The 13,636-nt window shown below is 40.3% G+C and overlaps 1 protein-coding gene across 1 annotated transcript in view; it reads right to left on the bottom strand.

Moving 5' to 3' along the window:
- The window catches only part of LOC309804916 (chondroitin sulfate proteoglycan 4-like), a gene marked incomplete at its 5' end in the record, with an annotated part of 65,077 nt that overhangs the window by 3,809 nt on the left and 47,632 nt on the right, over positions 1-13,636 (bottom strand).

Genomic DNA, 13,636 nt, shown 5'->3' with positions numbered 1-13,636 from the left:
CATTTCATCTGTAAATGCTCGAGTATTAGTAAAAGATGACTTTTTCCAAATATTCAGTTAGTGTAGTGTTCAAATATTTCTGGTGGTCTAGTACATGTCTTTTTTTTTTTTTTTTAACATAGTTGCTTTGAGTCAGGATCCTAAATCCACACCTCACATTTGTTTGGTACTTCTCATTGGTTTCTTTTAATCTATAGGTTCCCTTTCTTTAATTTTTTTCTTCTACTTTATTTGCTGAAGAACTTGGGTTATTTGTCTTCTGAGTTTCCTACATTCTGGATTTTGCTGATTGCATCCATATGGCGTTGTTTAGCATGTTCCTCTGGTCCCTATATTTCCTATATACCACCGGTTAAATCTAGAGGCTTAACAAGAATCAGGTTCAATTTTTTGGTAAGAATGTTTTACATGTTGTATTGTATATTTCCTCTTGCATTGCATTGCAAGGCAAAATAATGCTGGGCTGCTTCTCTTTTGGATGTGTTACGATTGATAAGTGGCTTCAAGTGCTGCCAGATTGATCCAACTATCTTAAAGTTCCCCATAAGCCTATCAACTAATAGTTTTACATACTCATTGATACAGTTGCCTAAACTCATTATTTTTGCAGTGGCAAAACACTGATATTATTTATCTTATCATTCCTTCTTCATTCTTATCTGTAATTCTTCTATTTATAAAGAACTTTCCCTTATCAGCTATTTGGTTGCACAGTACATGCAGGAAAGACAGGATAAGTGTTTGATTTTTTCCCTTTATATATCATTTTTCAGAAGATGAGTCCCCTGGCTCCAATCTCCAAACATTGTTCTCTTTGTTTGTTTAAGAATCATCAACTCATGAATTTTAATATATGATGTATTTCATTCCATTGCAAGTATTATTTTCATTGATTTTCAAACTGCCCCACCTGGCTTAAGATATTTTTCAAGATGTAATCCAAGTCCCTAGTGCCTGTGGCCTATCAATGTCCTTTTTATCTCATCGGATGGAGATGGGTTCTACCCAGTGTTGTGTTGTCTAGATACCATGTGGGCAGTCCGTCCCTCAACAGCAGTGATTGAATGTTCTAAAACTGCAACCACAGAAGGGAAGGCTAGAGAGAAAATATTCCACCCTTAATCCTATAGGTCACATCTTTTTCTGACCTGCTCTCTGTTATAATATCTGAACGTACAGGTAGGTTCTGCCGAAATACTTGAGTGTTCACATCAAATGTGCTGAGGATAAATTATCACATAATTTAGAGAGAAGTTGAGTTTGTTTCGTCAGCCAGTATCGGAAATGTGGCCCTTCATATCCACAGGTTCCTTATCCACAGATTCAACCGACCGCGGATCAAAAATATTTGGAAAAAAAATTCCATAAAGTTCCAAAAAGCAAAACTGGAATTTGCCACATGCTGGTAAGGATTTACATAGTGTTTATATTGTATTAGATATTGTAAGTAATCTAGAAATGATTTAAAGTATACAGAAGGATGTGTGTAGGTTATATGCAAATACTATTCCATTTTATATACAGGACTTCAGCATCCTCGGATATTGGTACCCATGGCAGTGGGGGAGGAGGGGGCGGTTGTCCTGGAACCAATCCCCTGCAGATATGTAGCGATGACTGTACTGTATTAATTAACAGAGGTTTGGTGATGCATTACTCTGACTCTCTGCTTGTTACAGTGGATGTATCTAGAACCAGAAAGTCTTTTGACTAGTGAGTTTCACGGAAGAAAAGATCTGAAAAGATCTGTGTTCCTAGAGTGGCCAAAACTGTTGTTGAGGAGATTTTTTGTTTCTTATCCTATTCAAGGATAAAGCAAGGAAGTGCTGTCACTTGGGGATTTTAAGTGGGGAGAAGAATATATCATCTCTCAATATTTCCTAATAGAAAAAGCAAGGTTACTCGTGAGAAATTGGAGTTTCTCCAAAGATAGTAATTTCTGGTACTAACTAGTAACTTAATTCCCCAGAAACTCCTGGGGAATAAAGTCAGTTTTATTTAGTAGATCTACCATTTCTATTCCTAGCTTAAGATTTATGACAAAAGATCAATCATAAATATATTCCTCCTCCTAGAAGCGGGTGACTGTGCCATGGATTTCAGACCAGAGGATGGTTCCTTAAAGGTTCCCATTATGCTTAAGAGTCATAATATTATAAGGCAAAAGAGACCCAGTTTCTTAATATTAAAATAACAGAGTCTATTAACCAGGAGGGAAGATTTTCTTGGATGCAGGTCATTGGTGCTCATTGCTCCTTTGGTGTTAAGTGAAAATTAGCTTCCCTAAAAAAATATAACAAGTTATTAGAATAATCTAAGGTCTTCTGATATCTACTGTAAGGAGAATGATTGTCCCAGGGAAAGAATGGTTCTCATAGATGGGAAGAGTGGTGGAAGGTCAGAAATCTTCTGAAGGAAGTAACTGGGGGAGAGTCCTAAACATAGTTTTGTATTTCAGGAGCCTAGTGGAGGAAAGGTCTGTTTTAGGTTCTATTTTCGAAAAGTCATTTTAAGAGTGAGAAATTGGGGAAAACAAAGTGACTTATTTTACATGGGAGAGTGTGAGAGAGAAATGAATTGGATTCACCTTGAGCGTCTGAGCTTAAAGACCAGATAGCAGGTAACTGAAAGTGCTGAGCTAGAAGTCAAAGGGAGTAAGGGCGCCTTTGGAATGTCAACTTGCCAGTCATGCCCTGAAAGAGGTTTGAGGTGAGTAGAGTCTCTAATGTTTAGAAAACAGCTTTAACTTCACCAGCTTTAAGAGTCAGGTTTTATGGTGTGTGTGTGTGTGTGTGTGTATACTGGGAGAGGTCCAGGAAAGGGAAAATAATAAGACCAAGACTTTATGGGAAAAAAGTATAGGGTCAACCTGAGGAGAGAAGGTTCTCAGAGAAGATTAGGAATTATTTGTTACCTTAAATAGAAAGCAGCCTTAGGAACAACTTCCAACAGCTCTGCGTATTTCCACTGTGTTAAATATAGACAGATAAGCCACTTAGCAGAATACCTGGGCTCTGGGACTAAGGAGAGGGGAGGGGGTGTTTTTATTTCCTATGGATTTAGATTAGCTCAGATATTTTCTCTTTTACAGAGTCTTTCTGGAGTGTCATTAGCAATTCAATGGTGCAGAATTCCAATGTAGAATGAAAAACAGAAAATTAGAAAAATCACCATTTGGCAACCAACTAGTAATAAATGCCTCAGGCAAGAATCCTAAAATGGCTGCTAAAACTAGTGAGCTAAATTGTGATGAGAAACAGGATATTTAGATAGTTCTAAAGTATCTCCTCACAGATTCTTATAGAATTCAAAGGGGAAAATACAAGCTTCACAGTGGAGAAACCTAAAGGACAGCACTTGACCAACTGATGAAAGAAATCACCATCAGTGACAGGGCAAAGCAAGCACCAGTGCCTCCTGACAGGAAGCTCTGGGAAGAACCCAGCCTCTCTCATGGCTTTCCTGCCCCAAATGCATAACGTGAATGATGAGGAAACATCAGATAAAACCAAACTGAGAGACTTCCTACAAATCACTGGCCTGTTCTCTTCAACGTCACAAAAGTCAACAGGACTGCGGAATGGATCCAGATTAAAGGAGACAAAAGGCTCCTGAGAACTAAATGCTATGTTTTATGCTATGGGTTTTTCCTTTGCTATAGAGGACATTCACTGAAACAACTTGTGAAATTTGACTAAGGTCTATAGATTATAAAATAGCATTGTATCAGTGTTAATTTCATGCTTCTGAAAATTATACTGTGGTTATATAACAGAATGGCCCCTTGTTTTTAGGAACTATACAGAGCTAAATATAAATGTACTAAATATAGAGGTAAATAAATATAAATATATTACTAAATACAGTAGTAAGGGGGCATCATGTTTGCAACTGGCTCTCAAAATTTCAAGTTGTGTGTGTGTATGTAGGGAGAATGATAAAGCTAAGGTAGATAAAAGGCAGTAAACGCTAAAATTTGGTGAATATGGATGAAGAGTATAAGAGAATTTTTTGTATTCTTTTGCGACTGTTCTGAGTCTGAAATTATTTCAAAATAAAAAGTTAAAATAATTTTAAAAAGTAAATCCCATGGTGTTTTACTATACCAACTTCAAGAATGGACCAATAGTCCCTTTTCTCTGATGACTCAGTACATGCAGAATGGGAGAAGGAACCCACAAATGCCTTGGGCACTATGAAATCAAGAAGTGGTTACTGCCTATCCCAATATGGTCCACCCTTCACCACCTCCAGCTTAGTCCATTTCTCTAGGACTTTAATGAGGCTGTATTCCTACCTGACTTAGGAATGGGTGGATATGTGGTTCCAAGTCCTAGACCTTCTCAGAGTAGTGCTTTTACTAGAAGGGATAATATGATAACATCCCTTGGATCATCCCTTGATTCCTATAGAACCACAAAGAAAAACATTTGTCTGAGGCTAAAGAGACATATTTGACTCTCAGATGGCCAGGGACCCTATTGACTTTTGTGTGATGGGTCAAAGTTTACAGCTGAGAGGCTACTGAGATGCTCAGAGAAGTTGGGATTCCAGGTCATTCTGATGCTGAAAGCTCAGCCTCTCTGCACTGGTGCCGAAATGAATCTCAGAGACAGAGTTTTGGGTGAAGCAGAAAAGAATAGCTTTACTGCTTTGCCAGGCAAAGGGGGACCCAGTGGGTTCCTGCCCTCAAAAACTATGTGTCCTAACCTGGGAGGATTTGATGAAGAGTTTTATAGCAGTAGTTCAAGCGTGGGGTTGCTGACAGGATTAGGGTGTGTGCAGGGCCTGTGATGCCTTAATCTTGTCTCAGGTGGTCTAGTCTCCTAATCTGGATGAGCTTCTCTGGTCCCTTTAATCTGGCCTCAGGTGGTTTCTTAGCTGCTACTCCCCTGATTAGCAATTGTTCGAATCTGCCCTTTGGAACTCAGGGAAGGTCATGGAGGCTGGAGTCTTGCTTACAAGAAACGGGGCAAAAAAGGCTTCTGTGCCCAGGGTCCCCAAGGGTCCTTCTCGGTTTCAATTCCTCTCCCTCCCCACAATGGCAGGGTTAGCTGGGAGCAGAGATGGGACCAGAAGCCAGATCTTCAGACTTGTAGATAAGAGCTCTTTCTTTAGCGCTCATTACTGGGGCCATTTTGGCTCCAACTGCTTGAATTACTACTGTTCTTCCTCCAAAAAGGAAAAGGACATTCATTAATATAAAAATCTAAGTATAGGAGTGTAGTAGAATTTGAACCTTGGATTGATCAGACCTAAAGTCAAATACAAATGCTACCAACTGCCAGCTCTGTGGCTTTTTTTTTCCATTTAATCTCATTGAGCCTCCATTTATGCACTAAAATATAGAATAATATCTCACTTGTAGATATGCATTTGACCTAATTGGTCTGTTGCCATATCAATGTTCAAAATGGCAGGCCTTGGGCATTTCTACGTCTTTCAAGAAAGGATCTAAGTCCTCACTAACCAATTCCTTACAGTTGGAAAGCTATACTCATTTTTATAGTGAATCATGGCATGAGAATATTAAGCAATCAGAAAGTTCTAAAATATGCCTAATAAAATAAATATTTTCCCGTAAAACAAAGGAATTTGTAGGCTGGAATCCTGGCACATAGTTCAGAAGCTTAACTTCCAGTTGCTTTGTAAATGAGTATTAGTTCACCATTCTACATTTGGCATTTCAGTAAATATTTGTTTAATGAATAAATAAACTACTTGAAAAGTACTTTACAAAATTTAATTATAAAGTATACATTTACATCATGAAGCAGTAGAAATAAGGCAATCCAAGACATTTCTTACCCATTTGTTTAACAAAAACACACTGACAATACCTAACTTTAATTGTGCCCTAAATAATATGCCAGGCACTCTGCTAGGCACATTATGTAACTCATTTTATTTAATTTTGTTTTAGGCAAGAATCGTTGTGTCCATTGACATATTTTAAAAAAACCTGAGGCTCAGAAAATTTAAATAATTCACTCTAGCCAATAGGTGCAAGAACCCAGTTTTTAATCTAGTCCTGTGTGACTCCAGAGTTCATACTTTTTCCACTGCACTGTACCTATGTGTGGAAAGCTCAGTGAGACTGTGGTCGACCAGAAATTCACAAGACATGCTCTCCAACCCCAAGGAGTCTAGTAATGGGGAAAGTCAGTTGGTAGGTATGACTAGGGCAGACAAATGCCATTGTAGTCTGGCCTGTCTAGGCCACAGTCACTATTGGCCAGAGCTTTTAAGGATCCAAAGAAATAGCTCCACATATTGTATCTATTACAAATGGCAAGTTAAGGGAAGGTTGTATTCCAGTTCTTCACAACTGCCATTGTAGATCAGGTAGACTTTCTCACAGGACATTGAGGGAAAGAGGGTAGGAATGAGGGGAAAGGAGTTTCCACCTGGCTCCAGGCTGAGGACAATTCCTGTCTAAAAGTACATGTGGTCAGAACTGAGTGTTGGAGAATAAACTTGTCAAGCTTGGCCAAAAGGCAGGGCTAGAAAGCTCTGGATTATATCTTCATTCCAGGGGTCTTTCTAAATATAGCCCTCCATAATCCTGATAAGAAAACCAGAACATGAGTCCTTTACACTGATCTATCCCAGAGCAGGGCCTAAAAGTCAATCACAGCTTTGAAATTCCCACTGGAGAAGAGAGTAACCAAATTATCTTAGAGTCAACTGGGTGAACACCAATTGTACTGAATTTATGGATGATGCCCTAGTCTTTTTCAATATGAATTTTCAACTGGGTGAAAAGGGAGGGAGCACGCAGTCCACTCGCTTGATTCTCCACATGATGGCTTTGCCAAAGGGCCAAAGTCTGTAGCAGGACAATAATTGGCCAGAAGGAGCAAGGGAAAGAGAGCTGGCCAAAAAAATCTCTATCTTGGGCAGATAATCATGGGGAAAGGAGACAGTTCAAAAAGCCAAACAGTTCAAAAAGATAAAGTCTCTGAGGTTCCGTGTAGGTTAACCGAAAAGTCCTAAAGGCTAAGGTTTGGAAAGCAACAAGCTCCTGTGCTCCTGAATGATGAGCTCAGAGAAATGACTCCTTTCTATGTGCCCTTTCTTGTTTCCACCAGGACTGGTACCACCATGTTTGCAGAGAGCAGCCGGGCCTGGAGAGTTCAAGGTTCCCAGAAGAGGTTAGAAGTCCGGGGCAGTCCAGCAAACTACAGATTAGAGGGTGCCCAGGTATCAGGCTAAACACAATGGGACTGGGGTAAGTCCCAGGAATAATTCCCCTTAGTGGAAATGGATAGAAGAGGCATTTTAGGAAACTTAAGTTCCTAAATGGTGATATCTGGAAATCTCCAGCTAGAAATGGGCAATTGAAAACCAGGTCCAAATAATTATCCATGCCCCTCCATACTGGGTCAGTCTCTGCATAAAAATATTAGAACAAAAAGCTTTTCAAGGAGCCTAACAATATATCCACCTACAGCCCTACCTGGCAGAGAGGTCCAAATCCATATTTATATGAAAGTAGATATAGAGTCTCATAGGCCTTATACCATTACAAGCATGGAGCTTTTTAAAAACTACCAAGTGAGATCATGTAAGAGGTGATTCATTATAAAAGCATATGGGACACCTTGCTTTTGTTATATATGAATGTAGTAGGCTAAAAATGTCCACCAAAGATATCAGGTCTGAATCCCTTGAACCTGTGAATGTTACCTGACATGCCAAAGACTTTGCAGATGTGATTAAGTTAAGGTTCCTAAGATTGGAAGAGTATCCTGGATTATCCAGGTGGGCCCTGACTGCAATCACATACATCCTTACAAGAGGGAGGCAGAGAGATACACGATACAGACAGAAAAGGGGAAGGCGACGTGACCATGGAGGCAGACATTGGCATGATGGGGCCACATGCCAGGAAATGCTGGCAGCTACCAAAAGCTGGAAGAGGGAAGAAGGAAGGAGTTCTCCCCTAGAGCCTCCAGAGGGAGCATGGCCCTGCTGACACCTTGATTTCAGCCCAGTGAAATGGAGTTCCAACTTCTGGCCTCCAGAACCATGAGATAGTAAATTGCTGCTGTTTTAAGCCACCAAGTTTGTGGTAATTTATTACAGCAGCCTTAGGAAATTACTACAAGGAGCAAGGATAAACCACACTCACTGAAATGGGATTTGGTTCTATCTGCTTTTTCAAAGAAAGAAACATTGTTGGGTATTCAAAGCCATTGGACTATGACACATCAGCCAATTTTGTCTGAACAATGAATAGGTGACTAAGTGACAGTGCAATACAATAATTTCTACACATGGAGAAATATGCTAGCACATAATTCAGTGAACCGTAAGGGCCAAAACAAAACTGCCAAAACACAAACCTAGTGGAAAATGTTCAAAATGAGTACTGAGTCTAGTTGCCATTGAGCTTGTCACTGAAGAGACCCCAAGAAAGCGGGGACGTGGGGCAGAAGTGATCACTAACACAAAGAAACTTGTCCTTCTCTGTTCAGAAAAGTAAAGGGCCAAAGTTAAATGATCCCATTGCACTCTCCATTAAGTTGTAATAAATCAGCTTCTGTCCTATGGGAAATGTGTTTGCAATTTCTTAAAATGTACGTGTTGTCTTCAGAGTCTAGAAGAGGGGGTAATTAGACAAAATTCATAACCCAGAATCGATTATATTATTTTCTAAATGTGATCCTGGAAACCTATATCTGTGTTGCAGCAACAGGCAGAGACGAAGATGGATGATCTACCCACAACAGCACAATGGCTAAAATGCAATTACTGGCTTTATGGAAAAGCAAAAAGGCCAGGTGTCATAAACCTCAAAACCAGAACACTTTGCTTTTTAATGATTCTAAATTATCTAAACAAGTGCTAGAATGAAAATCACTCAATTAGCCTTGTGCTCTACAAGGAAGATATTAGTGCTTTAGAGAATTCAATGTATGTGCTTTGTTCATACATTCTTTGAAATGAACAATAATTTCTCTAAATTTGTAAAAAGCTTTCATTTCATTTTAAAATTTGATGATTCACCTTCTCGGTGTATTTGTATGTTTAATTCTTCAGGATATAAGATTTTCAGCACAAGTTTTTGTGGTTTAGCTTTTTCTCTTTTAGGCAGATGTAATATTATGGTGAAAAACAAGATGTTACATGTTTATCTTCGTAGGTTGATATGGTATGGTTTGAAAATCATGAATTTATTCCAGGATAAGAAAGTATTTTGAGCTATAACATAACAAATGTTTTCCCCACAATTACTTTGCCAAAGGATGCTATTTAGCATAATGGAGAACATCTAGATTTCTTTCACAAGCTACAACCATGCAGAGCCATTGATTAAAATGGTCATTTTTGACAGAAACAGACTCATAGGCAGAGAGTAAAGACTTGTGGTTGCCAAGGGGAAGTGGGGGAGGGAGAAGGATGGACTGGGAGTTTGGGGTTGGTAGATGCAAACTGTTACATTTAGAACAGGTAAACAACAAGATCCTAATGTATAGCACAGGGAACTATATTGAATATTCTGTGATAAATCATAATGGAAAAGAATATAAAAAAAGAATGTATATATGTGTACAACTGAGTCACTTTGCTGTACAGCAGAGATTGGTGCAACGCTGTAAATCAACTATACTTCAATAAGAAAAATAATTATGATTAAATATGAAAACAGCTATAGCGGAAAAAAACAAAAACAAAAAAATGGTCATTTTTGTTTATCCATCAAAAGCAAAAAAGGGTGTAGGTTTTATGTGCAAATGGTATGATGTTTTTGCCTCCCCCAGCTGAGGGTGGTAGAGAGCTGGAAAGACTTTAGTCCTTTAAGGTACAGGTATGAAAGAGGACTCAACCATCAGGTGCCTCAAGCACTCTCCCCCTTGGACACTTAGCACGTTATGGGCTGGAAATGACTCTTGAAATTAGAAAAACTGATCTAGAAAGCTAAAAAGCAATTGAAGCCATTTGATTACATGAGCATGGCTGAACAGCTCTGAGCTCCTTTTAACAATGAAAATTGTTTCCTCTGTTAATATCTCTTCTCACCAACTAGACTAAAGAGGACTAGTCAAAGCACATAATATGTGTTCAATAAATGTCCTTGGTAAGTAGTTTCAGAAAAAATGTCTTCATCATCTTCACTGCCTCCAAAACCTGTCCCACCCTTTCTTTTACTTCCCCAAATGTTCTGGAGCTGCTGGGGAGGAAACTGAGCCATCATAAAATGGCTGAGAGTTTGACCAAGGTCCTGTTTGGCACAGGCCATAAAACTGCAGATTTTAGGAAAAGATTCACATTCCATTTGCATGTGAAGAAGGAGACAGGACCTGAAAAGAGGAAAGTCAGGGAGATAATAAGTTTCTTCTTCTTCCCAAGTCACAAATTAAAATGTGCCTTCTGAACACACAAGCTGAACGGAATTGGAACACCTTCAGGTGAACACCAATTGTACTGAATTTATGGATGATGCCCTAGTCTTTTTCAATATGAATTTTCTGCTTTACTGTTGTCTAATTTTATTTTTACAATAAGCGTGTGATATGTTGGTACTCAAAAAACCACACACACTAAAAGAGCCAGAGTTAGCATTTGCGTTTATATCCTTGCAGAGTTTCCTCTGCACTTTCTCCTCTCCCCACATGACTGATGTTCTTCATGACTACTGAAGTGGAAGGGAAAGACGGTATTTCAATGAAATTTATTCATAGAAGCTTAGAAATTTAGCCAAACGTATCCTGCAAAAGCACCTCAACTTTGTACAGCAGCTCTCAGCTGCTCTGGTGAGCAGTCCTGTCACTGGGTCTTCCTTGCCCTGACCCTCTGGGGTGGGATATTTGGAGCTGCCCCAGCCCCAGGCCTCATTGTGTCTCCAGCCTGTGCTCGGCCCCAGGATGAAGTACTGCTGAATCCAGGCACGAGGCCACCTGACATTTTCCTCAGCCACCTCCTCTCCTCATCACTCAAGGAAATGTATTCCAGAACGCCAGGGACTCTCCAACAAAAGGGAAACAGTAAGCAGGTTACAGGGTGAAGTAAATGTCATTTTCTTCTAATGACCTCATTTCCATTCATAAAATCACTGCAGCACATTAGGGTAAACACAGCAGCCAATTCCAGTGTCCCAGAAAATTGCCTGCCCCGTGAAACTAGTCCTTTGGCTACTATGAGAGGAAAGGAACTTCTCACATTTTCAAGGGCAAAAAGATAATCACAGCAGCCTTAGCTACTATTTATATAGCATCTGCTACATGTGGGGCTGTGTGCTAAACGTTTTGTATTCACTTTCTGTGCTAATTCATTACGGCCAAGAGGAAAGTAGTCGAGACCCTGAGTTCAAATCCTGACTCTGCCACGTCTCAGCTGTGTAGCGGCGGGTGAGTCGCTTAACTTCCCTGTGCTTTAGGATCCAAGCCTGTAAAGTGACATAATGAGTGGAATAGAACAAAGCTTAGAATGGCGCCTGGGACATGCGGAATGTTCAAAACGATTTCAATTGTCATTACTACTATTTTCCCCCTTTTACAGATGAGGAAACTGAGGATTAAAAGATATGTCATTTGCCATAACTCACAGAGTTAATCCAGATCTTCCGACCTTAGAGGCCAAGGCACTGTCCTCAGTCATCCATGGTCAGCAGTGGATCAAACAGCAGCAACAGGGCGCCCAATTCCTAAATTATATTCTCTCTCCACACTCACACACCAAAGGCAGAGAGTGTGGGCTGCCGTGCTGAATTCCTACAGACTCGAAATATATCTTAGACGCTGGTTTGGGGAGACAGGAATTGTCACATCCAGGAGTGCACTTGCATAAACGGCCTGATATACAGTCTGATGCCTCGTATACCACAAAAGGCGCTCTCCTCTGTCCCCTGAGTCAAAGCACTGGGCCAGGCCGCTGGCACGGCATGCTTTGGAGAGGAAAGGGCTGTGTGTGGTGAGAAGGGCTGCTTTCCTGGTCCACTCGAGGAGGAGAACACACTCCTCTCTCCCCACGCCTGACTTGTGACATCGCCCAGGCTGTGCCTCCACACTGGAGCCTGCCCCTGCCTCCACGAGGACCGACAGTGGGTTCTAATGCCCCTCATCCCAGACACCCCTCTGCAGGCCCTTTACAGCCCTGAGCCCCAAGGCAACACATCACCCACAGACTACCACCTGCCATTGATGATATGTTTTCTTGACACTCGCCTCTTGGTTCGTAAAGTAGAAGGAATAATGAGCAGAAAAATAAAACCTTAAAACAATTGGATTCCAATCAATCAAGACTTTGCCTGCCCTGTGACCTTATAACTAGCTAGAGGCTTTAATTCCTGCTGACAAATGTGTTGTCTGTGAGGGCGGTTTGTTTTTACAGGAAAATGTACTCTTAATGTATCATAAACTATTTTGTGATTACCAGGCTAGCCCACCGTGGTGGACTGTTCTATTGTTTCAGTGTCTCCTCCCTATGAGATGGTTCTCCTTCCCTAAACCACTGACACCAGGCTTGCTCACGTGACATTCTTTAGTCAATGAGACGTGAGCACAGTGATACATGGCACTTCCGAGCATAAACGTGTGGAGTTGTCGCATGCTTCCACCATCACTTCTTTTCCCCCTGCTGCAAATACAGCAATGCCCAAGAGAGGGGTTGCTCCTTCAATGTGGACCCTGGAATAAGGGACAGATGTGACCCACAGCTAACCCACAGGCCATGTACAACATACGTGAGAAATAAGCTTTTGCTGTTGTAAGCCATTGAGACTGGGGAGTTGTTTGGTACTGCAGCATAACCTAGTGGATCTCGGCTACCATATCCACTAAAGCCTATTTAGACCATATTAATCTAAAATATATATTTGCAATGAAAAGTAGTAGAAACTAATGCTTGAAATGATCATCATCAAAAAATATATATTTTTTAAAGAACTAGGGCTAGACGTAAAGCATCTTAATATGACTGACATCATTCTTGCTCGTATTCAAAATGTAAGCTGAACCTGGGCAGGTTTTGATGCCTTTGGGCATATTAAGCTCCCACACACAATGTACTTTTCACCCTAATCCCTTTTTTCTTCCTCCAGAGTTCATCTGTGAACTAGAGAATTTATACTTCCTCTTTTCAGTGTCACTTTCAGAACTTCTGCTAACCTCATGATCTGTTCCCTTAACTGCACCCCAGACAAAGGCAATAGCAAAGCAAAAGCTCAATTCAATTCTGCCACATCACCCTGGAGAAAAATGGTTCAACGGTTAAAGGGCAGACATGTGGTTTACTCTGGCTATTTCCTCTATACTTGACTTTGGATATTTTATTTCTTAGTCATGTAAAGCTATAGACAGATCAGCTATCAGATCCCTGTACACACAGTTTAAGAATGGAAAAAGAAAGCTGAATGGCAAGCAAGAAAATTTATATGCAAGAAGATGGTTTGGAAACATAGACGTTTAGAAAATGAAATCACACAGAAGCAAACATGACCAGTCAGATTCCTAGGATGCAAAAGTAAAAAAAAAAAAAAAAAAAAAAATCAAAAGACTTGAAGGCTTATGCATTTAAAAGAGGGCATGTGGATGGTGGTAGTGGTAAAGCACCAGTGAAGTTGGAAACAGATGGCTCTGGGTGCAGCTTAAATACACACCCTCTCCTTACATATGCACATATTTATATAAAC

Source organism: Mesoplodon mirus (genome assembly GCF_964341445.2).
Source record: "Mesoplodon mirus genome assembly, chromosome: 5".
In the NCBI taxonomy this organism is placed as follows: domain Eukaryota; kingdom Metazoa; phylum Chordata; class Mammalia; order Artiodactyla; family Ziphiidae; genus Mesoplodon; species Mesoplodon mirus.
The sequence above is the reverse complement of the archived record's forward strand: the minus strand, read 5'-3'. Positions and strand labels throughout refer to the sequence as shown.